This window comes from Atractosteus spatula, unplaced genomic scaffold, assembly GCF_055471065.1.
Source record: "Atractosteus spatula isolate fAtrSpa1 unplaced genomic scaffold, fAtrSpa1.hap1 Scaffold_1, whole genome shotgun sequence".
NCBI lineage: Eukaryota > Metazoa > Chordata > Actinopteri > Semionotiformes > Lepisosteidae > Atractosteus > Atractosteus spatula.
Window position 1 is genome coordinate 859,746 of NW_028296652.1, and position 25,529 is coordinate 885,274.

Below are 25,529 nucleotides of genomic sequence, written 5' to 3' on the forward strand. Positions count from 1 at the left end.
TTGTTATATATAATTGTTTGTGGGGAGCATTGTCATAATATACTATCATCTTTGCAACTAAGTGCAATTGCGGCTGAGCCATCATTCGGTTTTAAAAGGACTCACTTGGGCACCACTCCTGCCCTCCCAGTGACATTTGGTGGCAGCAGTGGGATGGCTAGCCGCAAGACAGTGCAACCCTGGAAAAAATGGGCAGCACTGTGCTCACAAGAAAAGGCACTGCCACAGCTCAAAGCAGATGAGCCTTGGGACACTGTGGCCCCATAAGAGGAAGAAGAATGCTGTGAAGAGCTGGGAGCTCGACCTAGAGTCACCTCTCAACAAATAACAGGTGTGAGACATGCGTCCAAGACAAAACCTCAAGGGGAGATGGTGAGCCTTCTCCGAGACTTTCTGTCTGGGCAACAAAAGAGAGAGGAGGAATTGTTTGAAGAATTACGTGGACTTAAAACCTCCCTTCAGGAGATCTTAATTGTACCCAGGATTGTACCGGCATCGCAGGCTCAGGGAGCGACACCTGGAAACATGGAGACAGCAGAAAGTCCACGGCTTGCTCTTCCTACACCAGTACCACAACAACGCACTACAGTGATATCGGGTCGGGACCAGGGTCCACCAAGTTCAACCCCCAGGGCATGTTTCGTAAAGAGCCTAAGATGCCGCCCTACCAGCAAGGTGAGGACATTGAAAACTATCTCCTGCGATTTGAGCGCATGGCCAGAACCTGGAAGTGGCCAGAGGAGGAGTGGGCCTGTCGACTAGTGCCTCTGCTTACAGACAAGGCCTTGGAGGCTTACAGTACCATGGATGAGGACCGATCGTGTCCTCGAGCAAGAGGAGCAGAGTCAGGAGCTGGCGGGCAGCTTCCAGGAGTCGAGATTCCTGCTGCGAACCCAAGAGACTCGAGCACCTGACCCCAGGCAGAGCCCTCGGCTTCCCAAGAGAGGCCCAGGAGAAGAAGGCACTGCGCCGGGGGGAGAGAGCGGAGGAAGTTGCCTCCCCGGGACGTTCCTCGTCTCAAAAACCGGCGCTGCAGCGGCACCTGAAGGCTGAGATCCAGGGGCTTCAATAGAGACGTCCTCCAGCGTTGCATGGAACCCAGCTGCATGTTAGTCTTCTGCGTTGGGCTCTTATTCGGACATCCGTTAGACCGACATGAAAACTGAACAGCCGGACAACAGCCTGGGTCTGGCAGTTCTTTACGGAAGCCGTGTGTATAATAGCAAAAATAAACACGAAGATGTGGACATGTAGAAAAAATATGAATCTTCACCACATCCTGACTTGCTCTGTGTAAACAGTTTTATTTGTGTTGCACTGTTCATGTTTGTTATGTTGGTTCTGCAGCCGGGCTGAAGACCTTTGCTGATGGCTGTTTTGTCACTTTAAGAGACTTCGGTACAGTAGCTGGTGATGTCATCATCGCAAACCTCTCCGTCCATACCTTCTGAACTGTAGAGGTGAGCAATATTTTAGTTGCCCTGAAAACAAATGGATTTATAACCAATAGGACCTTATTAACATTCTACTGTGCAGGGGTATGTGTTCATTTGAGTACTGTAAGCATTATGTGTCTCCGTTACTCTGGTGTATTACATTGTAACGGTTCTTGGGGTTTCTACCCTCGCTGCTCCTGCCCTGCCTGGGCTCGAACCCGGGTCTCCAGCATCACACAACACAACGGCTCAGTGCCGGCTGAGCTGAAGGAGACCTCCCCCAGCCCGGGAGGCTGAGATCCCTGGTATACGCAGGGGCGTATTCCTTACACCGGCAACTACTGCTGCATGCTGTATTGTTGTGCATTTGATAAATACACCTTGATTGACTGATTGACAGAAGCCTGCAGGGGAAAGGCTGTCCCACTTCCAACCCACACCACCCCCTGACTGGGCACTGAAAAGTAAACACTGCTAATATAATCCAATCTATAACAAAGTGAAGTTTTTTTTAATCAAATCTTGGATTTTAAGTTTTAAATACAAATTACAGGCAAGACCTTGGATAGCAAATCTTTTTTACAGATCTCTTAAATTTTTTTTCTTTACTCCCTCCATCAAAATAAATGTCTACCTGGGTAGTTAACTTTCAGTATGTTGTCAACAAATGCCCAGTTCTGCTTCCCGTTGCTGAAAGCAAGAAGCAGAAAATAATTATATAAAACTAAAGCTTTCTGTGCAACAAGGTCTGATGTCTATGCAGGCAGAAATACTGAAAATCTGATGTTAGTCTGAAAGAGATATGAAAAAGCATTTGTAATATTCTTTTGTACAAAACCCTGTTTCAAGTCCTCTCTGCACTTGGGAGCCATCACTACTCAATATAAAGCAAAGTAATCTTTTTATTGCATTTCTTTAAAGAAATAATGATTTTTACAGCAATATTATTTGAAATGCAGTTGATAGAAATTTGTTTTTGTATTTGTTAATCAAAAACACACATCTTTCCCCAGAACTCAAAATATTTCAAATTACATTTTAATACGTGTTGATGTATTATTCCAGTGAAATATTTAAATCAGTATCCGATACAAAACGTATATTTAACAATATATTAAATTATTTACTCTTTGTATATTTACTAAAACAGGAACATTCCAACAATGTATAATTAAGAAATCACTATTAATTATAAAAACGTAACAGTTTAATCAAATTAACCATATCTCTATAACCTGTTTGCCCGGATCGTGGTCACTGGTGACCACGCCCGTCTCCCCAGATGCCACTTTTTTTTTAAATAAAAACGCAAGATAAACAACGTTTTTTTTAAACCGCTCCACAAATTTTCTCACATGCACGTATTCTCCAATATCATCACGGCAAAACCATAAAGTGTGTTTCCACAGATATGACAGTATAATGCAATAAACCAATAAATTAATGAACTAGCAGAATCCCAATAAAACCACCCGGCCAGCACAGCATGTCAATATCATACATTTTTACCAACAAAACCGCAAAAGCAAAAACCAGCAAATATATATATATATCCCATGTTTTTACCTTATTCTGAAGCATGATATATATCCAAAATAACCCAGACTAGTTTATCTCCAGAGCTGGAGACTAGTGAACGTTATTGATTACGTAGTAAATATTTGAAGAACGACCTCTAGAAATAAGGCGATCTGATTGGTAAAAACCGCTGTCATTCATTGTATTTTCAGCCATTCAGAGCCCTTAGGGGGTAAGACTTCCTCTAGAAGCTTCAGGCTGCATTCCACCTGCCTTGTAGCTGTCAATCATTAACTCAGAAGGGGTCATCAATCAGTTTTTTATCAGTTTCTTATCAGTGCTCCTTTTTTTCACACCAGAAGGCAATTCTGAGGTTTTTTTTCATTGCATAACAGCAGATAAAGGCTCTCTAGCAGCGTCTAAAGGTTTTTATAGCAATTGCAATAGTTATTATTCTTTTTTTCAATATTTTTGATTTTTTTTATTAATTTATTTATTTCATTCCTGGTCCAGTCTTCACAAAACATGATGTAGAATTTTTTTTTAATTGATCAATTTGTTCCAGATTTTTATCCAAGCTAGTAGTCACCTAGAACAAGGTTTTCAAATCATCCTAGGCCCTTTACATGCATATAGTTGAAAAAACTGACCTCTGAAGAGCAAAAAAACATTTTTGCCTGCTGTTTTTTTAGTTTTTTTTTCATATGTTTGTCTGCTGACATTAAGAAATATAAGAAATTTGACACTCAAAGCCAAGGGGGTTATTTTCAATTTAAGACCTGAACCACGGTCTTGCTATGTTCTGCTGCAGAGATATAACAAATGTTTAAGGAGGAGGAAATTCCAGGCGGAAACTGGCTAAATTTGTCAATGTTAATAACAGGATAAAGTGTTTTACTCATTAATGATATATCGAAGGAAAACGTTTCCCTTAATTCCTACCACTAGTAGCAATAATACAGTTCAAGCCTGTATTTATTTAGACAAAGAATAAGCAGCTCTGAAAAAGTCCTTTAGTTCACGTTTAATTTTAATTTTTTAAGTTAAAATATACTTTATTTTTAGTATCAGTTAAGCACCCGGAAGTAGATTACAAAATGTGTTTGTGTTGTTTGAAAGCTGCAGTATTTAAAGAAAAATGTTCGCTTTTGATGTTAATGCTTTTAAAAACTGCTTTTAAAATCCCGTTTAATTGCAGGTCGCGCTTTTTAAAACTGTGGTTTTGTAAAAGAACTGTAAAAAAGACAACCGTCACGTATTTAGAGAGAGATGCTTCATTTCTGAGGCGAGGAAAAACCTTCCACAAATAAACTGGGATCACTTCAGAAAAAAAACGTATGAAAATTCTCTAAATGAACTGTAAAATATTCCAAACTGAATAAAAAAATACTTTAAAATAAATATCTGGATGTGCGCTTAGAGTGAATTTAGTGGACGAATTAAAAAAAGGTTTCGGATTCAAACAGAATCCAGAATAAAAATACCGATCTGTCTCCAAGTAACCCAATTGTATATAAACATACTTTAAATTAGAAAAAATAACATGCTAAACGTGTTTGTGTCCTTTCTCCTAATCATCCCATTTTGTATCACAGTGAATGATACAACAATGATAACGAATGATAACGTTTAATTTGCATTCTTGCAAAACCTACAGTACGTTTTCCCCGTCTTTCAAAATTAAACGACCCTGGTGAAAAAGTGCATTTGATCGGACAAAATGAAAGTAAAAACCGTTCAAGTTAAATATGAATTTTTATTATATTAAAAAATACACATTACAAAATAAAAATGTTTCCAAAAATGTTATTTTAAAATTGGAACAAACTTCCCATAAGAAATTGTACCATGGTACATGTATGGTACCCTGGTATTTTTGACAGTACCATAGTACATGTACCATAGTACTTATACTGTATACCATGGTACTTTTAAGGTGCGGTGTGGTATGTTGAAACCTATTTTATCCTATGATGTTTTGACAGCAGTATGGTACAAGTGTGGTACTTTTAGGGGTACCGTGGTACATAACACTAGTTATTAAAATATAATTGATAGATAAATAGATACACAGACCTACTGTATTCATCCTGAAGAATTTGCAGAGAAAATAGAAAGCCAACATAAAATGTACAGGCTACTTAAAACATTTTAGGTTTTGTAATGAAACACACGATTCATTAACCGGTTAACTCCAAATGTATTAATACATGCATCAATACAGAATATGATCATAACAGTACAAATACAACAACAACAACAACAATAATAATGATTTCACAGCTGAAGTTAAAGGGAGCAGGGCATTTAAATGGAGACTGGCTCGTGTTCATGATGCTGGTTCTGCTGGCCCACACCACACTGTGTTTGGTGGTAGGAGGAGTTCGGGGATGTTGTTCCTGGAAAAGATCTGAAGTTAGGGGAGCCAGGAGGGATGAAATTAAATTGAAAGACACCATCTCAGGCAAATCTGAAATTACATTTGAGGGATAATTACAGTAAATTAATGTCACACTGGCCAAGTAAGTCCCAAATAATTGCTGGCATGTCAGGCTACAGAAGTATTCATCATAGCTCATTTTTAATCTGCTGATATGACCGTTTATGATGCTGAGCTCTGCCTTTAAATGGGTCACTAGGCTTTTTGGGGATGAAAGTGACATTGTGACATAGCTGTGCACCAGGGTCAAAATGACAATAGAGGCTATTGTTGTTTAACATAGTTGTTCTTCCTTGTTTAACTACAATTGTTCAGGTCACGCATTGACAACCAAATACAAGAAAATGATTGCATCTCAAATAAATAAAAGCTATACACCTATAAGGTACTGTAGATGTAGGCCTACCTAATTAAGTGGCCAGTGAGTGTAGGTTCAAGGTAGGTGTTTCTAATAAAGTGGTAGGTTAAGTTAATGTTAAGTGTTTTTTTGGAACTTGGCATACCTCAGTGGACTCATTGTTAAACACTTTTCTCTTCTTAATACGATGTCCTTTTCCGAATTTCTTTGACATCTCCTCTATACTTGTCAGCCTGTTCCTTATTTCAATGAGTTCAGCCTTGTCATCTGTATGAGATGACACTCTGTAACTCACTTAACCCTATACAATGAACCTTAGACTACTACTAAGGGGTCGCAGTCTAAAGTTAGAAGAAAGATTGAACTTTGTTAACATACCTTAGTACTAAAATCTACTGTATGGATACACTGTACATTCCTGAAGTTTTTAACTTACCTAGTGTTAATTATGTTGCTGGCATAATTGTAGTTTGTAGTTTGCTGATTTGTTAATAATTAGACATTTGTCTCAAACTGCAGCACAGTGAAGAGGACTCCGGCAGTGTGATTGGAAATGACAACATTCAGGTGGGTATATTTCAATCCTAAAAAAAGAAAAAGCTTTGAACTGAGTTTCACTAACTACATAGCCTGATCACAATATAAGTCGTGATTTAGTGGAGAAGATTTTGATGTGCCTAACAAATTGGTTTAATATTGCAGCTAAGTGGTAGAAAATCTGATGAGACCCCAAATGAGGAGGAGGATTTTCATAATGACGACTTACAGGTGTGTAAATTACAATCCCAAAATAACAAAAAAAATGTTTCTCTAACTACACACCCCGAGTCACAATGCAAGTCATGCTATTATTAGAAAAAATGCTGTCATGATTGATAAATGTGTTGAACATTGCAGCTAATTGGAGAAGAATCTGATGAGACCCCAACTGATGAGGATGATTTTCATAATGACGACATACAGGTGTGTATATTCCAATCCTGAAATAACACAAGATCTCACGTGGGACAATAATATCATCGTCATCTCAACCTTCATCATAGTTCAGTTTGGGCTGCCCGCTACCAGTAATGCAGTATACCCTGTTAGGTGTTTTGTGTGACTCCATCTGGACATTTCTATTATACTTGTCTTTTTAGTGTGGTCTATAGACTGTTCTCTGCATGCAAGGATATAAATGTCCGTCATGTCCCAACAGGAACACCTGTTTGATGCCTCTTTCAATCCGGACAAAAAATCTACACTGGGTCATATCTGACCATGGGTACACTCCTAATACTTACAGTATGATGGCATTTATCTTGAGACAAACTGTCGACAGCAGCTACAAAAGATTTACTTGAGCTGTTAAAGTATATTGTGCCAGGATGTGTTCCGAAAACAAAATGGTTTCTAGACAAGCAGTTTTTTTATTTGAGTGACAAAGCCCAAGTGTCACGATTGTAGTCCCTCCCCCTTAAGGGCGCTCCGGTTCTTTCGCTTCTGAGTTGATTTTGTGCACCTGCCCCCTGTTCCAGCCCACCTTAACAGCCAGACGCTCACTCTGTTCCTGGCTCTGCATTGGTTCCTGTACCAGGCGAGTCCGGGACCTGGAGAGCCTGGTCCCATTCCCCTCTTGTTCCCCCCGACCCTCCACCGGATCCCGCTCTGGTTTTTAATCCCGTTTGTCTTCGTCTCAAATGGATCGCCCGGCTCTGGACATTTGCCTCGTCTTGGATTTCCCTTTGTTCTCCCTTTAGGTCAGTGTGCCTTGGACTCACCCCCCAGAACACCCGCACACCATGGACGCACCCCCGTTTTCATTCCTGTCCCCTGCATGCTTTTTTCCCTGTGTTTTCCTCACTCTTCCTGGATTGTGTCATCTGCATAGGGTCCTGAAAGACGGTTCATTACACCAAGACCACTACGTCATTGGACACTGCTCATATAACTGTCACTTACTAACACATCTCACACAAAGTGTCAGGGACTGGGGCCTCCTGTGGGCCAATTCAGCATTTGCTTACGAGGATGTAAATGGGAAACTTAAATCTTTTCAGTGGAACCCAAGCTGTAGGATCACAAATTTTTAAGTATTTTTTTGCTTTCCAAAAAGTGCTTAGATTTGGAGAGTCAGTCCTACAAACTGCAGATGAGGATGTTAGGTGTTTTTTCAAAGCTTTGACATGCCATGATATAGTCACAAAGTCAGGAAAGTACATTACTGATCATGTGGTCACATTAGGGAGTGGTACAAATAGGGAGCTGACTGCTAGTGAGAGGGTGGCATTACAAAACAATGAGACTCTTATTGGGTACCTTCAGTATCACAATGCTACTGTATATAAGCGTTGCATCATTTGCCAGATGCTGCTAACCACACAAGAGTATACACAGGGTTTTAAAAGAAATAATGCAGTCATAGCCACAAAAAAATCATTTGGTTTAGTTCAGTCTCTGGTTGTTTTTCTAAAGGAATGTGAGTGTGAACTTGACATGGAATGTTCTTGTCAAGAACTCTTAATATTCTTTTTACAACTCGCAAAAGATAGGAATCAGTTCACCATCTACAATTCAGACCTTAATACAAATGTTGCAAAATTCCTAATGCAAGTAAAGGCCACCAACAAGCTGTGTGCAATCTCATGGAAGGATTTTGATTCAAAATGCATTGTAATCGAATATAGACATCATATGTACTTAATGAAGATGCCAGTGTTTGAAATAGACTAAGTCATGATAACTTCTTATAATTATTATTAAAATAGCAAATTTTTATTAAAATTTTATGTACATTTTATGTACAAATGAAATAGTCTGAAATGGAAGTAGGTCTTATTTTTTTAAACAGATTTAAAATATATATTTTTATTTTAAGAACATAATTGTTATTTATGTTATATATGTAAGTGTATATATAGTGTGAGGGATCTCTGTCACAGTCCACAGACAGTACATTACACGACACTCATTATCCATCTTAAGTTACACACGATCTCGCATACACTTTCCTGTCGGCTAGCTAGCTCATGAGGGTGCACACTCGGGGCTTGGCTAGCAGTTTCCTATTTTCATACACGCAATACATTATCACCCCTTATTTCAAAATCAGTTTCTGTTACCTGAAGAGATAAAACACAAACTCTGTTTCTCTTTATTTGTACTTATCCGTGTGAGAGAGCGCTCTGTCAGTTTGTTTGTCTCTTCCGTGTTGCCGTCCGACTTCCAGGTATGGTGGCCTCAGGGGTCCAAACCCGATACCCGTTTTCAGCCTGGCTTTATAATGTCAACATGGAGTGGTGCATGTGCACATCTTCCGGTAAAGGAAGTACCATTTTTACAGGAGGTTAAAAATAAGTTAAATGTATTCAGGGTTGGTATTTTTCTTTTGTACATTCTGTTTACACTATTCTTTAAAAGAAAGAAGGAATTCCCATGTTAGGGAAATTAGTTTATCTGGGGTGAAATGCAGCTCCATAATTTTGTAACAGTGGTACAGTCCAAGGGGGCAGGGCTATATGGTACCTATTTAGGAGGGGGGAGAGATCTAACGGGGCTTAGTCTTGTTATCGCTACAGCGTGGAGCTGATAGGACCTAAGTGTGGTAGAACTCTCTTTCTTAGAGAAAGGGTTTGTTTTTAGTGTGTGTGTACTAGTTCCATTTTGTTGTTTTTTTTTGTTTTGCTATATATATTTGTTTGTGCGGAGCATTGTCATAATATACCATCCTCTTTGCACCTAAGTGCAATTGCGGCTGAGCCATCATTCGGTTTTAAAAGGACTCACTTGTGCACCCCTCCTGCCCTCCCGGTGACATTTGGTGGCAGCATTGGGATGGCTAGCTGCAAGACAGTGCGTCCCTGGAAAAAACGGGCAGCACTGTGTTCACAAGCAAAGGCACTGCCACAGCTCAAAGCAGATGAGCCTTGGGACACGGTGGCCTCATCAGAGGAAGAAGAATGCTGTGAAGAGCTGGAAGCTCGACCTAGAGTCACCTCTCAACAAATAACAGGTGTGAGACATGCGTCCAAGACAGAACCTCAAGGGGAGATGGTGAGCCTGCTCCGAGACTTTCTGTCTGGGCAACAAAAGAGAGAGGAGGAATTGTTTGAAGAATTACGTGGACTTAAAACCTCCCTTCAGGAGATCTTAATTGCACCCAGGATTGTACCGGCATCGCAGGCTCAGGGAGCAACACCTGAAAACATGGAGACAGCTGAAAGTCCACTGCTTGCTTTTCCTAAACCAGCACCACGACAACGCACTACAGTGACATCGGGTCGGGACCAGGGTCCACCAAGTTCAACCCCCATGTCTGCTACACGTGCTTCAGCAGAGGACATGTTCCGTAAAGAGCCTAAGATGCCCCCCTACCAGCAAGGTGAGGACATTGAAAACTATCTCCTGCGATTTGAGCGCATGGCCAGAACCTGGAAGTGGCCAGAGGAGGAGTGGACCTGTCGGCTAGTGCCTCTGCTTACAGACAAGGCCTTGGAGGCTTACAGTACCATGGATGAGGACCGATCGTGTCCTCGAGCAAGAGGAGCAGAGTCAGGAGCTGGCGGGCAGGTTCCGGGAGTCGAGGTTCCTGCTGCGAACACAAGAGACTCGAGCACCTGACCCCAGGCAGAGCCCTCGGCTTCCCAAGAGAGGCCGAGGAGAAGAAGGCACTGCGCCGGGGGGAGAAAGCGGAGGAAGTTGCCTCCCCGGGACGTTCCTCGTCTCGAAAACCGGCGCTGCAGCGGCACCTGCAGGCCGAGATCCAGGGGCTTCGATAGAGATGTCCTCCAGTGTTGCAGGGAGCCCAGCTGTAAGGGGTATTGGCAGGTGTCCCTGGATGAAGCATCCAGACCTTACACCGCATTCCGTACACCATTGGGATTATACCATTTTACTGTGATGCCTTTTGGACTACGAAGCACTATGGCAGAGCTAAGGTGGTTCTTGAGGGTGTCAAATGCTCTTTCACACAATCTTTTTAAAATTATTTATTAAGTGAAAACTTCACAATAAACATCCTTATGATCCTTATCCAGATTGTTTGTGTTTCTGTAGCCTAATTCCTAGCTGTGAGGTACATATGAACCAATGCTCAGGCTCCATGTGTCTGCGATATGGCGACAGTCAATCATCATTATCTTTTTAGAGAGGTTCATGACAATTTTTACAAGTCATTCATTTGTATGTGTTTTGTCTACCACACTCAGTTACAGTACATTCATTTGTCACAGTGGTAAAACAAACTATGGTACACTATGGTACAATAAGTGTACCACAGTGTACACTTAAATGTACAATGGAACTATTATGGCACATACCATAGTACACTATGGTACAATGAATGTACCATAGTGTACCCTTAGATTTACCATGGTAAACTACGACAGTACCATAGTACACATCAGTGTACTATGGTACGTACCGTATTGTACCACAGACTACTATAGTATACTGAAGTGGAACATAAAACACTTATATATATATATTATTGATGGAAAATATTTATATATAATTTATCTGTATTTGACACTACTGTATTAAATCAAGCACATTGTGTAATGTGTCGGCTGTCTTAGCATATCTTAAGCAGCTCCAACAAAGACAGCTACACATCAAAAGACAGGACTTGGGACAGGACAAACTGGTCAACTCATGCTACATATCAAAGGACAGCTACACATCAAAGGACAGGACTCGGGACAGGACCAACTGGTCAACTCATGCTACATATCAAAAGGGCAAGACGAATACACATGAAGCAGTGAAACAAAACATCTTCCTGAGATCATAATGTATATAAGAGCTGGGAAACCCTTGCAGTGTTGTCTGTTCTGCGTGGCAGACCCAACGCGCGTTGATGTCATTACTGAGCTCAATAAAACAACTGAATCCACAAAGACTGTGTCCTGCTCCTTGGATGAAGGATTTCCCACAACAATACCATGGTAAAAGTTCTTATGGGTTGAGTGAGGTCAACAATTTCTTTAATAATAGTATCTTATTAAAGTCTTTACTACTTTTAGTTGCATGTTGTTTTATTTTAAACTTAATAAATTCCTAATTCCTAGAAAATGATTTATCCAGTAAAGCTTTTTCATAACTCTTTCTAAGAATTGAAGTAGCATCCTTAACAAATTGCTCAGCATCCAAGAGATTCTTGTTAAACTTCCAGTAAATTGAGTTTTTAGGTTTCAAAGGACTAGACGTACAAAAAAACAATAAAAAGATCCCCTTGTGATCAGTCAATACTGCGGGACTCATATTAACACCAACAGTTAAACTTTCTAATTCTTTCATAATCAACCACAGATCAATTTTTGTCTTACTCCTGGGTTCAGACATCTCCAAATATCAATTACCCCCAAACCCCCACACAAGATTTCCAATTCCACTGACTCCAAACTACTATTAGCTTCAATTTAAGCCCTAGACTAGATCTCTACTATCTATATTTCCAGAGATATTACAAAATGTTTGATGGAATTCCTTCCAGTTGGAAATTGCCTCTGTGATACTAACAGGTACTAGATATGCAATCTGTCAGTTAGTAACAGGTAGTGCAGTGAGAGTATTAGTGATGCCATATTCATTTATTTCTTTGTTTCATTTTCTAGTCTGTAAATTTGCAGTATTTATTAATCCTGGATGTGGGTGTTTAAGAGTCAAGAGACACTTGTCCAGCCTTCCTCTTGCCCCTGCTTCTCATCTTCCTCACTGGCACAGCAGCCTGTTAGGAAAACATTGCTACAGAACTCACACACAATTTTAATGAAACAATTCATTCGCCTAAAATAAGGAATGTGAATACAAATGAGCTCTGACTGTTTCACAGTGTTAGAAACCATAATCGTTTAAGAAATTTCTGATTGTTGTTTACGATGTATAAAGTCAAAGTGTTGAGCTGCAGGCAAAACTAACAGCTACAGTATTAATGGGGATCAGAGTGGTGCAGCCAGCTTTGAGCACTGAAACAGATGTATAAAGTGTATCTATCAGGGAAAAAACTTTCTGGATGAGAATATTTTCTAGAGTTGTGAAAGTTTAGTTCTATTTAATGTTTACATTCCAATAATTAATTTTAACTTCTCCTCAATGTTAAAGATGCTTTAAATTGTTTGGTTTGAGTACAGCCTCAGCATATAGCTAATATATGCCTCTATTTGCTCAGTTTCACTTCAAATAGATTATTTGGTGAAACATTTTATTCTTATTGGGGTCACGGGCCTTACAGCACTATGACACTATAGGACATCACAGTAGTTCTTATCAGTAAATATCCTGGTCTCTAACAAAGTACAGTGTCTATGCTCAGACAATTATCTGCAATTCTTTTTAGCTAACTGCACCAGAACAAGTTCACAATCAGTCCTATGCTGATGACCATGCCAATTACATCCAATTATCGTCAAACTGGAGGAGATGCAGCACAGGATTAGCTTGGTGCTTATGAAGACAGAACAAATAGAACAGTTGTAGAGGAAAACAAAAGATTCCCAACAACACTCTCTGTGTCCCAGACAGGCTGCGATCCTGATGAAAGACCAAAGAGAAAAAAACATCCGTCAATGGCACTGGAATGGCAAACAACAGTAAAAAATAAGAGAAATTCAGGTGATGTGCAGGTACATTGAATTGCTTGACGAAATAGTCAGTGATAATAAAAGAAAAGATGAGAGCACAGAGGAGGGTGGATTGGATGAAGAATGTATGGCAGTTAAAAAAACCTACAGAGACCCATTAGACATCCTGTATTAAATCATTAATAATCAAGGTTTTTGATTGTACAAACTGTTCATTAAAGTATTAAATTTATTTTGCAATCCAGAATGAACAGGTCTTTTTCAAAATCCACCAACAGAGGCTAAAATAAAAAAAAACCATGGGTTTGACAAAAAGGGTTTGTAAAGGGTTTTAAGTTCTACTTCCAGCAAGAGCTTAAAAGATAATTGTGACAGGCCTTTATCTGGTCCCCATCAGAGATCAGTGACCAATGTGAGACTGTGAGCAAGACTGAGACACTACAGGCCAGAAACACTGCCAGAGATTTTATCCCATTTCTTTTTTTTAAGATTAGGCAAAGCTTCTGAGCTGCTTCCTCCATAATTAGAGCTTTAAATGGTCAATTTTTATCAAGTCAATAACAACGATAATAAATAACATATTGTAATATCATCCAGGGTGTGGAATCCCTCTTTGAGAGGTAGGTGTTACTAGGAGATCACAGCTGAGCAAAGCTTATGTGTTAAAGAGCTTCAGCTGTGGGAGGGCTTTAAAAGCAGGCTGAGCACTTCCCTTTGTGGACATTAAGTTTGGATGTCAGCTCTGGTCTTGCTGCAGAGCTGAGTGTGGCTCAGGACCTGAACACACTTCAATACAGCTCAGAGATCTTGGCTTCTTGCACATCTTGTATAATAAAAGACTTTCAAGCTGAATCTTTGCCAGTAGGTGCCAAAGCAAAATCAGTCACTTGAACACTACAAGTCCTCTCTGTTACAGCACTATGTAAAAGAAGTGAAATCAGCCAATTACTATGATGAACAGAGAGGCTGTCAGTGATTAAAGTGAGCTAATTGTTTTAAAAAGTCCTCAAACAGTTCTAGAAGAGTTATATATTTTTACCAGCACAGCACACAGTGGCACACAGTGGCATTCAAACCAGTATGATCACTTTATCCAGTTTGTAAGTCTCTATTCCTTTTCAGATCAGCACAGTGTACGGCAGGGTTAGGTGTTGCCCTGCAGCAGACTGCACAGTTATTCACACAAAAGATGACTTATTAATGTGTATCTGAATGTGTCTGACATCACAAGTCTCTCTTGTTGTCAGAGTGTACACACGAACGGCTGACAAACTGAATTTAGTGGTTGCACCGGAAGGTTTTTATTTATTTTTGTTACTTAAGGGTATGAGAAGTATATAGAAGTATGTTTCTGTACTGTGTGATTCTGCTTCCTGTATGAAGACTTTTGCTATTTTAAAAGTTATCTGCCAGGTGTTTGTTCAGTCTTGAATTCCATCTACATCTTCTTAATTTCCTTTGCTGCTTGTACTGAATATTTAATATTCATGAAGACCCTCTGGAACCATGTCGTTCAGCTCTTTTGCTATGGGGTTTGATTCCAGCCTGAGACTCCTGCTGTCATGCGAGTTCATTATGTTCTCTAGTGCAGGTCAGATGTGCAATAAAACCGGAGGCAAACTAGGGCAAACAAACAGATTTATTTAAAAATAACACAACTAAACGCATAAATTTACACATCATACAATGTTACACTGCATACAAAAAAATCTCAGAGGGCTACATTCTACAGAGCTGTAACTCAAAAGCTTGTACAGTTGCAGCCACTCCTTATTACTGCATTAGTGGTGCCACACAGCACTGCAGTACGGCAGGGAAGTGTGGTTCACTGGCCAAAGACGATCGAGAGATGTCACTTGTGGTGCGTTAGGTGTTAGTGAAACGATTGCTTCATTTAGTCTTTTTCTCTACTGCGCATGTTCAAACCCCCTTGGAATATCAATATGGAATTTTACAACTAAAGGGAAATTTTTTGATGCTTAAAATAAAAACGGAAGTATAGCATAATATATTCCATAATGTAATGCAAATTTTAGCAACAAGTAATTGGGAAACAATCTAACTTTAAATTTTGCTAAAAAATATTTTTCACACATGCTGTACTGTAGTGGCTTTAGAGCCATTTGGTCTCATATGATCTCATACATAACATATACCTAATGTACAGACAGTAGATGGTAGTGGTGGCTAAATATAAAAACTAAGCACACACAGTATTCCACCACCTCCATAAACATTTTGTGCATCAAAGTCTTCACCTCTGTAACTTACGGTAGATATTTTGGAAATGTTGTGCTTGTTCTAACTATACGCAGTCTATAAAGTTGATAAAAAACTATAATGTTGTATCCTTTTCTAAGAATACATACTAAAAACTGTTATTTTTGTAAAAAAAGTGTAATACTGATTTCATGTCAAATGATAGGGAATATTAACATTGAACCACGCAACTAAACAATTTTGGCAGTTAAAAATATCAGCAACACTTTATAATAACTTTCATTAATGAGTCATTAACAAACATTATATAATGATTAACAGATCATTAGTTTATATACATTCACATAGTTATAAATGCCATTAAGTGATAATTCATATTTTAGGTAATGTGTTTTCAAATAATAAAGTTTGTTGTTCATGATTTGTAGTCTGTTAAACTGTCTATTTCATGTTTCTGTCTGCTTTGTAACATTGAAAGAATGTACGCAGGTTTTTACACTTTACATATAATTTATTCAAGAGTTGTAAAGCTAGGTTGACTATGTGAAGCAGTGAGTTGGGGGTGGGGGGAGGTGCAGTTTAGGGTGTAACAGGATGTACATTGATGGGGTCATTTTGCTGCAAGGGAAAGACGGATGGGGATTAGGTTGTAGGGTCTGCAGTTGGATGGTTGTATTTTTGTTCTGTTAATTGACTGTTTGGAATAAACTTTTTTTTTAATCTTTTCTTTTCAGTTTAATATCCAAAATGTCCCCCATATGGGTAACCACATATTAAAAAGATTTTTGGAACAGGGAAATTGATCAGGAGCTTGCTATGCATAGACATGGTATTATGTTTTCATGAATGGTGCACTACCTTCTCTCAAGGTCCATTGACAGACCACACAAGCAAAGGGGACTGATGCTCTTCCTTTTTCCTACCTCTGTCCTTTGTCTGGTAGGGAGGTAGATATGTGTGACCTGAAAGCCAGTTTGTCATTTCCTTACCTGCTGCTCTGTTTCTGCCTGCAGGTCAGTAGATGCTGCTGCTTGTGGGAGGAGCCTAAGCTAATGAAGTAGTCACCCCCTGGGGCTGCGGTCATTGTCAGGTCATTGACAGAAGATCAAGGCCCGCATGTCGGGCTGGAAGCTGGGCAACAGTGGGAGTGGAGTCCAGGCGGCTGCCTGATGCAGGAATGCCACCAGCCAGCTGTGCCTTCTCTGGGATCCAGAGGTGGCAGCCAATGCCACGGTCTGGAAGAGGGACCCCCACATGTTTGTCTACAACAGTATCGGGCATCGCTTCTCGCTCTTTTGGCGAAGATCCCAAGTGCGTGGCCTGACCGCAGCTTGAGTTTCGAGACTTTTTTGTGGGGGAGAGGATTCCGGCCATACTGCTGAAAATGGAGAAGACTTCGGCCATCAAGAATGCAAAGCCAAGGTACATGGTATGTTTCGTGCTACGGAAAGAAGCTTTCGAAAAGGACTTTGAGAGGGATGCCTTTGAGGACAACATTATCTTCAAGTACCTGCCCTTGCAACCGGAAGATGTTTATTGCCTCCAGAGCTTCCTGGGTAAGAACATTTTCGATCTTTCACTGTCATCTCCTGACCCGTGTGTGAAGGTGTGGTCCATACTGACTGCACGTAGACAAGAAGAGCCTTTTGTAAATTTTTTACTCGAGCCACTTGTTGTAACAGAAGGAATAAGGTTCTTGATGAAGTAAAACAGATGAGTTTATTGCATGCAAGGAACAATAAAGCCGGAGTCTTGTTTCCCGCAAGAAACAACAAAACCGAAGTATTGTTCCCCATACTGGTACAAACTTTTGGGTTATATAGTGTCTTCTTCTCCGTTTCTGACGTCACTCGGTCTGATGGTAAAGAGGGGGGTTCATGGTATTTGGCCAGTTTACAATGTCCTGGCCAAATGGTCAGTTTAAGATTACACCCAGGGGGGTTCCTAGCTTGCATCTGCAATCCTTATCAGTTAACCCCCTTTCCTGCCATAAACCCCAGCTTGTGACTTAGAAGTCTAAACCACATACAGAAAGGATTAAATTTAAACCCCCGTCTTCACATCTTTCTTCACACTGTTTGCTCGTGAGCTGAGGCCCTTATGGGTCCATATGTTTAGCCCCTATGACATGTTCATGTTCAAAGATGACATTGTGAACTTCCTAAAAAGGTTTTTGGATGTGCAGGATACTGGGATAAAGATACTTGACAGGAAGAAAATATGGAACAGGAAGAGAAAGTACATGGTTCGCTTCAGAGCTGACCCCAAAGCAGAGGGCAGGCTTTTACACCACCCTGTGTCCTTTACAATTGGGGTTAAAAGAGGCTACCTGTATTACCTGTATTACCCAGAGCAACATTTTGAATGTAGGCGTTATGGGCAGAGAGGTCATTATGCTTCGGACTGCAAGGTCCAGGTGTGCAGGAAATGCGATGAAGTAGGTCACAGTGCACTGACATGCAGATCTGAGCCCAAATGCAATTTGTGTGGGGGCTCTGGGCATCTCTACAAGTTGCTGCTGTCACCGGCAGCATACCTACAGCAAGCACGTCCTCGGCTCGTCACGTGAAGGACCCTGCAGCTGTGCCATTCGAGAAGCCGGTGTCTGTGCCGGTGACATCATCGTGGAGGAGATGGAACCAGGAGAGAGTGACAGGTGCGTAACGAGACGAGCTGCAGGCAGACGACGCCAGAACTCACCTTTGAGGAAGATCACAACAGCCAAACAGAAGCTTCAGATCCAGCTAGTGCAGAGAGGGAAGACATGGGAGTCACGCACGACCCACTGGAGTGCTTGCAGGCGATGGTGAAGAACCAAGTCTTGACCCTGTGGAGAAAAGAGTGTAATTGGGCAGATAATATGGAAGACGAGGAGGACATGGACACCACCATCATCAAGAAGACTGGGAAAAGGAAGGCGACAAGTCACACGTCTTCTTTAGTGAAGAAACCGGGAAAGGGCCCTTGGAATTTTTGGAGGAGATGGCTGAAGATTCGCTGGCCCAGACCGATGGCTCATCACAGGGGTCTGAGAGTGTAGCAGGAACCCATGTCAGGGCTGGAAGTGTCTTCTAGATCTTGCATTCCAGAAACCGAAGAGACACTGGTTTCGGCAGAGGCCCTGGAAGAATGTATCCAGCCACAGGTTATCCGGCAGAGAGAATAGTCTAAGGTCTGTATATTTGCGGAGGTACCCTTGGGGTTCAAGGCTTACTGTAAATGGGACGAAAAGGCTAATAAGATAGTTTGGCCTAAGACCTTTGATGAGTAACTGGTATCTCGGGCAGGGATTGCGTTGCAGTGTGGGCATTTTGGTGGGAAATTACAACACTAGAGGGGCTCAATCGGATGGAGGCAATCAATAAGAAGGTGTTACTGGTGGATCTAGTTAAAGACTGGCTAGAGGATAAAGGTGAATTTAAGGAGATGTTTGAGAACGGGGTCCAAAGACATGCTAACATGGTGGTGAAGACTTTGGAATCTCCTGTGCAGTTCCTAGAACACTGTGCATTGAAGAATGGGAACATACAGTACCCAACCCGGGCGTCAAGTTTTCACCATGGAATGAAGGCACTCATGGGGGTGACAGTAGGCTGTGAATGGGTGGGAGGATAGAAAGTCTGTTTTTACGGAGGCAAAGAGGGGTGGCTGTGCGTCAGGCTTATATGGAGCTGATGCCGTTCCTACGCCAGTACTCAGAGTCCTTGTTATAACCCTAATGCTGAAGATCCTAACATTAAATGTACGTGGGTTAAGGAACACGGTTAAGAGGACGGCGGTGTTCACTTACCTGAAAACTATGTGCTTTGACATCTGTCTGCTGCAGGAGGTCCACTTAAAAGATGAGAGTGATGTTGTACAGTTTACACGGGAGTGGGATAGAGGAGACTCACGGTGGAATATTGGTGGGGTCCATTCCTTTGGCATAGGAATCTTACTAGGTAATAACGATTGTATGGTAGAAAGATGTGAGAATGTAGTGCCTGGGAGAGTGTTGGTTTTCGATATTTGTTTTGGTGTTAGTTGCTTCCAGTGTGTGTGTGTGTGTGTGTGTGTGTGTGTGTGTGTGTGTGTGTGTGTGTGTGTGTGTGTGCGCGCCCCGGCAATGGCACTTTACGGGCAGACTTCTTTAAAGACCCCGTCTGCCTGACTAACAAGTGGATTGTTATAGGAGGGGATTTTAACGTCGATCTCCAGGACAAGAAGGGCGAGTCAACTTAACCTCCTTTTATCTCAGTGGAAGGAGAGAAAGCAGGGTATCTCCCTGATTGACTGGTGGGAGCAGTTGAAGAAGAAGATTAGGGGGCAGTCGAGAGCTTACTGCTTAGTAAGACTCAAGTGAGAATGGCAGAAGGGTAGGAAGCTGCAGGAAGAACTGAATAGCTTATATTCTCAGTGTAATAAGGGCACGGTGGTGAGTTTGGAGGCTATTTCAACGGCAAAAGCTAAACTACGAGGTTATTATGAACAAAAGACAAAAAAATACCTGTTTAGAGCTCATGTGAAGTACTTACAAGCACATGAAACATGCTCCAGCTTCTTCTTCTGCCAAATACGGCAGAGGCAAAGGCGGAGAGTGATGGCAGGCATCCAGACCCAAGGGGGGAGGATAGTACCTGGTAGCGATGAGATGTTGGAAGCAGTGAGGAACTATTATAAGCTTCTCTTTTCCCAAAAGCCAGTAGATGAACTCATGGGGACAAAGTTATTAGATAACATCGTGGGACAGATACCCAAAAAGGCCCAGGAGCACCTGGAGGTACCAATCAGCCTGAAAGAACTTGGTGATGCTTTACTAAGCATGAAGCTAGGTAAGGTTCCAGGTAGAGACGGGTTACCCGCTGAATTCTACCGCACATTCTGGGATGTTGTAGGGCCCATTTTGATGCAGGTGATTATAGAAATCTTCTGTAGAAAGATCATGAGCGACTCGATGAGGGAAGGCATCTTCACGCTGCTGTACAAGAAAGGGTCAGCAACGGACCTAAAGAACTGGAGGTCGTTGTAATTGCTCTGTGTGGATTGCAAGCTAATCGCCAAGGTGTTGGTGAACCGCCTGAAAGGAGTACTAACTTACGTGATCAGCCGGGACCAAACGTGCGGGGCAGAAAGTGATCCAAAGTCAGGACAACTCTCAGAACAAAATGGCTCCAGTGGGCCAAGGACTATCTTTTCAGGCTGAAAGGTACACGAATGGAAGGAGAGGAACAATGCTCACCCCTGTTGTTTGGCTCGGTGAGAGCGCAGCAGGAGACCACTGTAATGGTCTTCTGAAGAAGGGAGGGAGATTAGTCGAGGACGAAGCAGGAATGTTTGACTGTGCTACTGAAAACTACACTGAACTGTTTGCAGGAATAAAGGTGGATATTGGCATGCGCAACAGGTTGATGACTGGTGTGAGTGTGAAGTTAGATGGGGGGGAAGGATTGGACAGCCCAATAACAACTGTAGAAATGAAGGAGGCACTGGAAGGGTTGCGGAAGGGCACAGTCCCTGGGGTGGATGGGTTACCAACCGAGCTTTATGTGATGTTTTGGGAAAGATTGGAGCCAATGCTGTCAGAGGTATTTACTGAAATTTTGGAACAGGGTGTGATGGGGCCAACTATGAGAACTGGGATATTGGCTCTGATTTATAAAAGAAAGGGGACAAGACTAGCCTAGATAATTGGAGGCTGTTACAACTGTTATGTGCGGATTACAAGATACTGGCAAGGATACTGGGACGAAGACTGAAGAAGGTAATGGTGTTTCTAGTGCAGGGAAACCAGAGTTGCGGAGTTGCAGGTAGGAAAATAAGTTGGAATTTGCAGCTGATCAGAGACACGCTGGAATCGGTTGAAGATAGAAAACTGGCATTAATGTTGGTGAACTTGGACCAAAACAAAGCCTTTGACAGGGTGAACCATGCTGTCCTATGGGAGACACTGAGAAGAATGGGGGTAAGTGAGAAATTCGTCACTTGGTTACAAACATTCTATAGGAAGGTGGAAACTAGGGTGTGTGTTAATGGCAGGTTAGGCGGAGGAATACCGGTTAAATGTGGAGTGCGTCAAGGTTGTCCGCTATCCCCTTTGTTGTACATCGCATATGCTGAACCCATTTTAGAGCGAATCCAGAAAGACCCAGGCGTGCGTGGGGTTCTGGTCCCTGGAAGTGGAGGACATGAAGTCAAAGTAGGGGCCTATGTGGACGACATCACCCTGTTCCTTAGTACAGAAGGAAGTCTGCAAAAGGCACTAAGCATACAGAAGGGATTTGCAAAGGGCACGGGTTCTATGTCGAATAAAAGCAAAAGTACAATTCAATATTATAGGACATGGAGAGATAGAACGGAGGCGATAGGTGGATTAACAGTTATGACAAACCCCAGTGAGGGTGCTAGGAGTAGTTTCATAAGGAAAGTATGGTCAAATTAAACTGGGAGGAACGTCTGAGAAAGGTGAAAGAGAAATTGGGGAGATGGCAAACAAGATCGCTGTCCTTCATAGGGAAAGTTCTGGTACTAAAGGAAGATGTCATGCCATTGCTTTTCCACCTAGCAGTGGTGTATCCTATGCCAGCTCGCCTCCAGAGAGACGTAGTCAAGACAGTCTTCACTTTTATGTGGGGGCGAAAATATGAGTATATTAAGCGGAGAGACATGTACCGACTGTTAGAGGATGGAGGAAAGAAAGTGCCAGACATCCCTTTAAAACTGGACTGTGTCTTTATTTCCAGTGTACAGTATGTACATAATTGCATGAGAACCCGTCACATTACTGCAGCTCCTTTGAGCATCTTTGGTTTGCACCAGTAATGAGACATCTGGTGACATGGACAAACGTCACTCCTAAAGCGGAACAATTGCCATGGCATTATAGGCAGTACACTGGCTAAAGTCTGATCAGGCAGTGAGGGAAGGGCTGACTACACTGAGGCAGAGGCAGATGTACAAGCTAGTAAGGAGGGAGAGCAGCAATGCTGTCCCTGGAGTAACAAAGGAGGTGTGGCTTCAAATTCAACCGGCAAAGTTAGATAATCTACTGAAAGATCTGAACTGGCTCTGTGTGTGGGGGAGACTGGCTGTTAGAGCAGTGCTCTTTAAACACGGACTATCGCGTCAGAAGTTGTGCCCACAACCGCAGTGTTTAAAGAGGAGACAACTGAGCATATCTTCTGGGAATGCGCTTTTGCTCAGCGGATCTGGAAGGAGTGTACGGGATTGTTTCTAACGGTTTTTGAGAAGGAGAAGTTAACATACAGAATGGTGCTAAAAGGGGTGGTAGGTAAAAAAGAAATGGAATGAGAGGTTTTTGCTGTGGATGCCAGTGAGTTTGGTAAAATCATATGTATGGCAGGCATGCAATGATTTTGTTAAACATGGAGTGTATAACACAGTCGCTGATGTGATGTGGAAGTTGAAGAGTGATGTACAGATGCAGCCATTCAAAACAAGCGCGCGATACCGCATTATTTTCCGGTGTGCTTGACGCAGTATACCGCAAGTTACGGTATTAATACCGTATATTCTCACATAGCGCCACATGAAACCGCAAGATACCGCAAATAAAATATTAGTATCCTGAATTTCCGCAAGGTGGAGCTAATAAAGCTCAACCTCTCATGTTTGAGCTGTCGCCATCAAAGTCTTTACCGAAGATATTACTAATAGCATTAATAATGAATGACCTTGGACAAGCTGTAAACTCAAAGTATTGCCCTGGTCCACATTCTTTTTTTCATTGACCGTCTTTATAAAAGTAACACCACAGCATTTCGTTGATCCAATCACGCATTTGTTTCCAATCGTGCAAAGTACAGTAATTTTTGAGAATCTCCGATTCACCATGCCTTTCACATGCTCATAAAAGATACTGATTTAGGAACATGTATACTGTACTGTATACAGTATGTATATGTATATTTAATGTCTTTACTGTGCCCGTTTAAGTATTGAATATTTATATGGAATTTTACCATATCGTGTTTGAAATCCATAAACGATATTAGTTTTGGAACATAAACATACAGTATGTAAACTGTATATGGCTGGTCTCGGTACTTTAAAGAAAAAATACACACCAGTATTCCATTTCTCCCTAAACATTTTAAGCATCGAAGTTTTTAACTAACGTGAAATAGCGTGTAAAAAAAGTGGTAGTTTTAAGCTTTTCTGCTAATATAATATGGAATCGCGTATCTAAAGAAATTAATAACGATATAATTATATCCGTGTACTGCAACACAGTAATACATGCTCTACAATGTCTGTTGATTCTGTATGTGTAGGGCTGTTTCACCTCTGCTCATGTGACCCTCCTGGTGGTCTACGTGCCGGATTAGTAACCCCCAGGTTGTGTGTTCAAATTCAGCCGGCGCCGTGGCTTTTTTTTTTAACAAACATTTCTTCATTTCTTTGAAAAAATAGAATAGCAATATTATGGACAATTAATTGACAATAAATATACAAAAGCACATATTAAATTTGGGAAATAGTTTTAATATGTAAATAGTACCCTGGTTCTGCACCCCTGGTTTCTCTCTCTCTCGCTCGTTCGCCCCCCTCCCCTCAATTCAGTTCAAGGTGCTTCATTAGCATGACCGATGGGTACAATCAGTGTTGCCAAAGCAAATAAAATAATGAACTCCCTTGCTTTTAACAGAGAGTTTCATAATTTCTAACAACGAAAATTATTTAAACTGCGACACTTTTATTATTCAACTTTTATCATTCATATGTTAAGATATTTAGACCCGGCCGGCACCGAGAGAGGGAGGAGGCGCGGAGCTCAGCAGTACAGAACGAACATTGTGCTGCCTGGAGCGCTTAATGGCACCAATCGCGTCTGCATTTATAACTTAGTTTTTAAAATTAATCAAGCAATACAAAGCATCTCTTTTTACTTTTAAGTCCCTTAATTATCATTAAGCACAGCTTTCTCACCACTTAGACTACTTTTTGATACCATCCTTAGACAAAGCAGAAACTTGTTGTTCTGTCAAATGACATTACAAGTGGAAAGATTACAGATTTTAATCGTCTTTAATTTTGTTACGTTATTCATTTTATAAACGTTTCATCTATACAAACACCACAAAACTATTCTTGATTGTATTTCTGAATGTTATGTTACACTTAGTTCACTGTTTTAAATATAATTTCTTAATGTGTCCACTCAGCAGACAAACATATGAAAAAAAACAAAAAACAGCTGGCAAACATGTTTTTTTGGCCTTCAGAGGTCAGATTTTTCAACTATATGCATGTCAAAGGCCTGGGAATGATTTGAAAACCTTGTTCTAGGTGACTACTAGCTTGGATAAAAATCTGGGACAAATTGATCAATTAGAAAAAATTCTACATCATGTTTTGTGAAGACTGGACCTGGAATTAAATGTCACGCCTATAATAACAAATCATAAAAATATTGAAAATAATAAGAATAAAAACCATTGCAATTGCTATAAAAACCTTTAGACACTGCTAGAGGGCCTTTATCTGCTGTTATGCAATGAAAAAAAACCTCAGAGTTGCCTTCTGGTGTGGAAAAAAAGGAGCACTGATAAAAAACTGATAAAAAACTGATTGATTACCCCTTCTGAGTCAATGATTGACAGCTAAAAATGCAGCCTGAAGCTTCTAGAGGAAGTCTCACCCCCTAAGGGCTCTGAATGGCTGAAAATACAATGAATGACAGCGGTTTTTACCAATCAGATCGCCTTATTTCTAGAGGTCGTTCTTCAAACATTTACTACGTAATCAATAACGTTTACTAGTCTCTAGCTCTTGAGATAAAGTAGTCTGGGTTATTTTGGATATATATCATGCTCCAGAATAAGGTAAAAACATGGGATATATATATATTTGCTGGTTTTTGCTTTTGCGGTTTTGTTGGTAAAAATGTATGATATTGACATGCTGTGCTTGCCGGGTGGCCGGGTGTTTTTATCGGGATTCTGCTAGTTCATTAATTTATTGGTTTATTGCATAATGGTGTCATGTCTGTGGAAACAAAC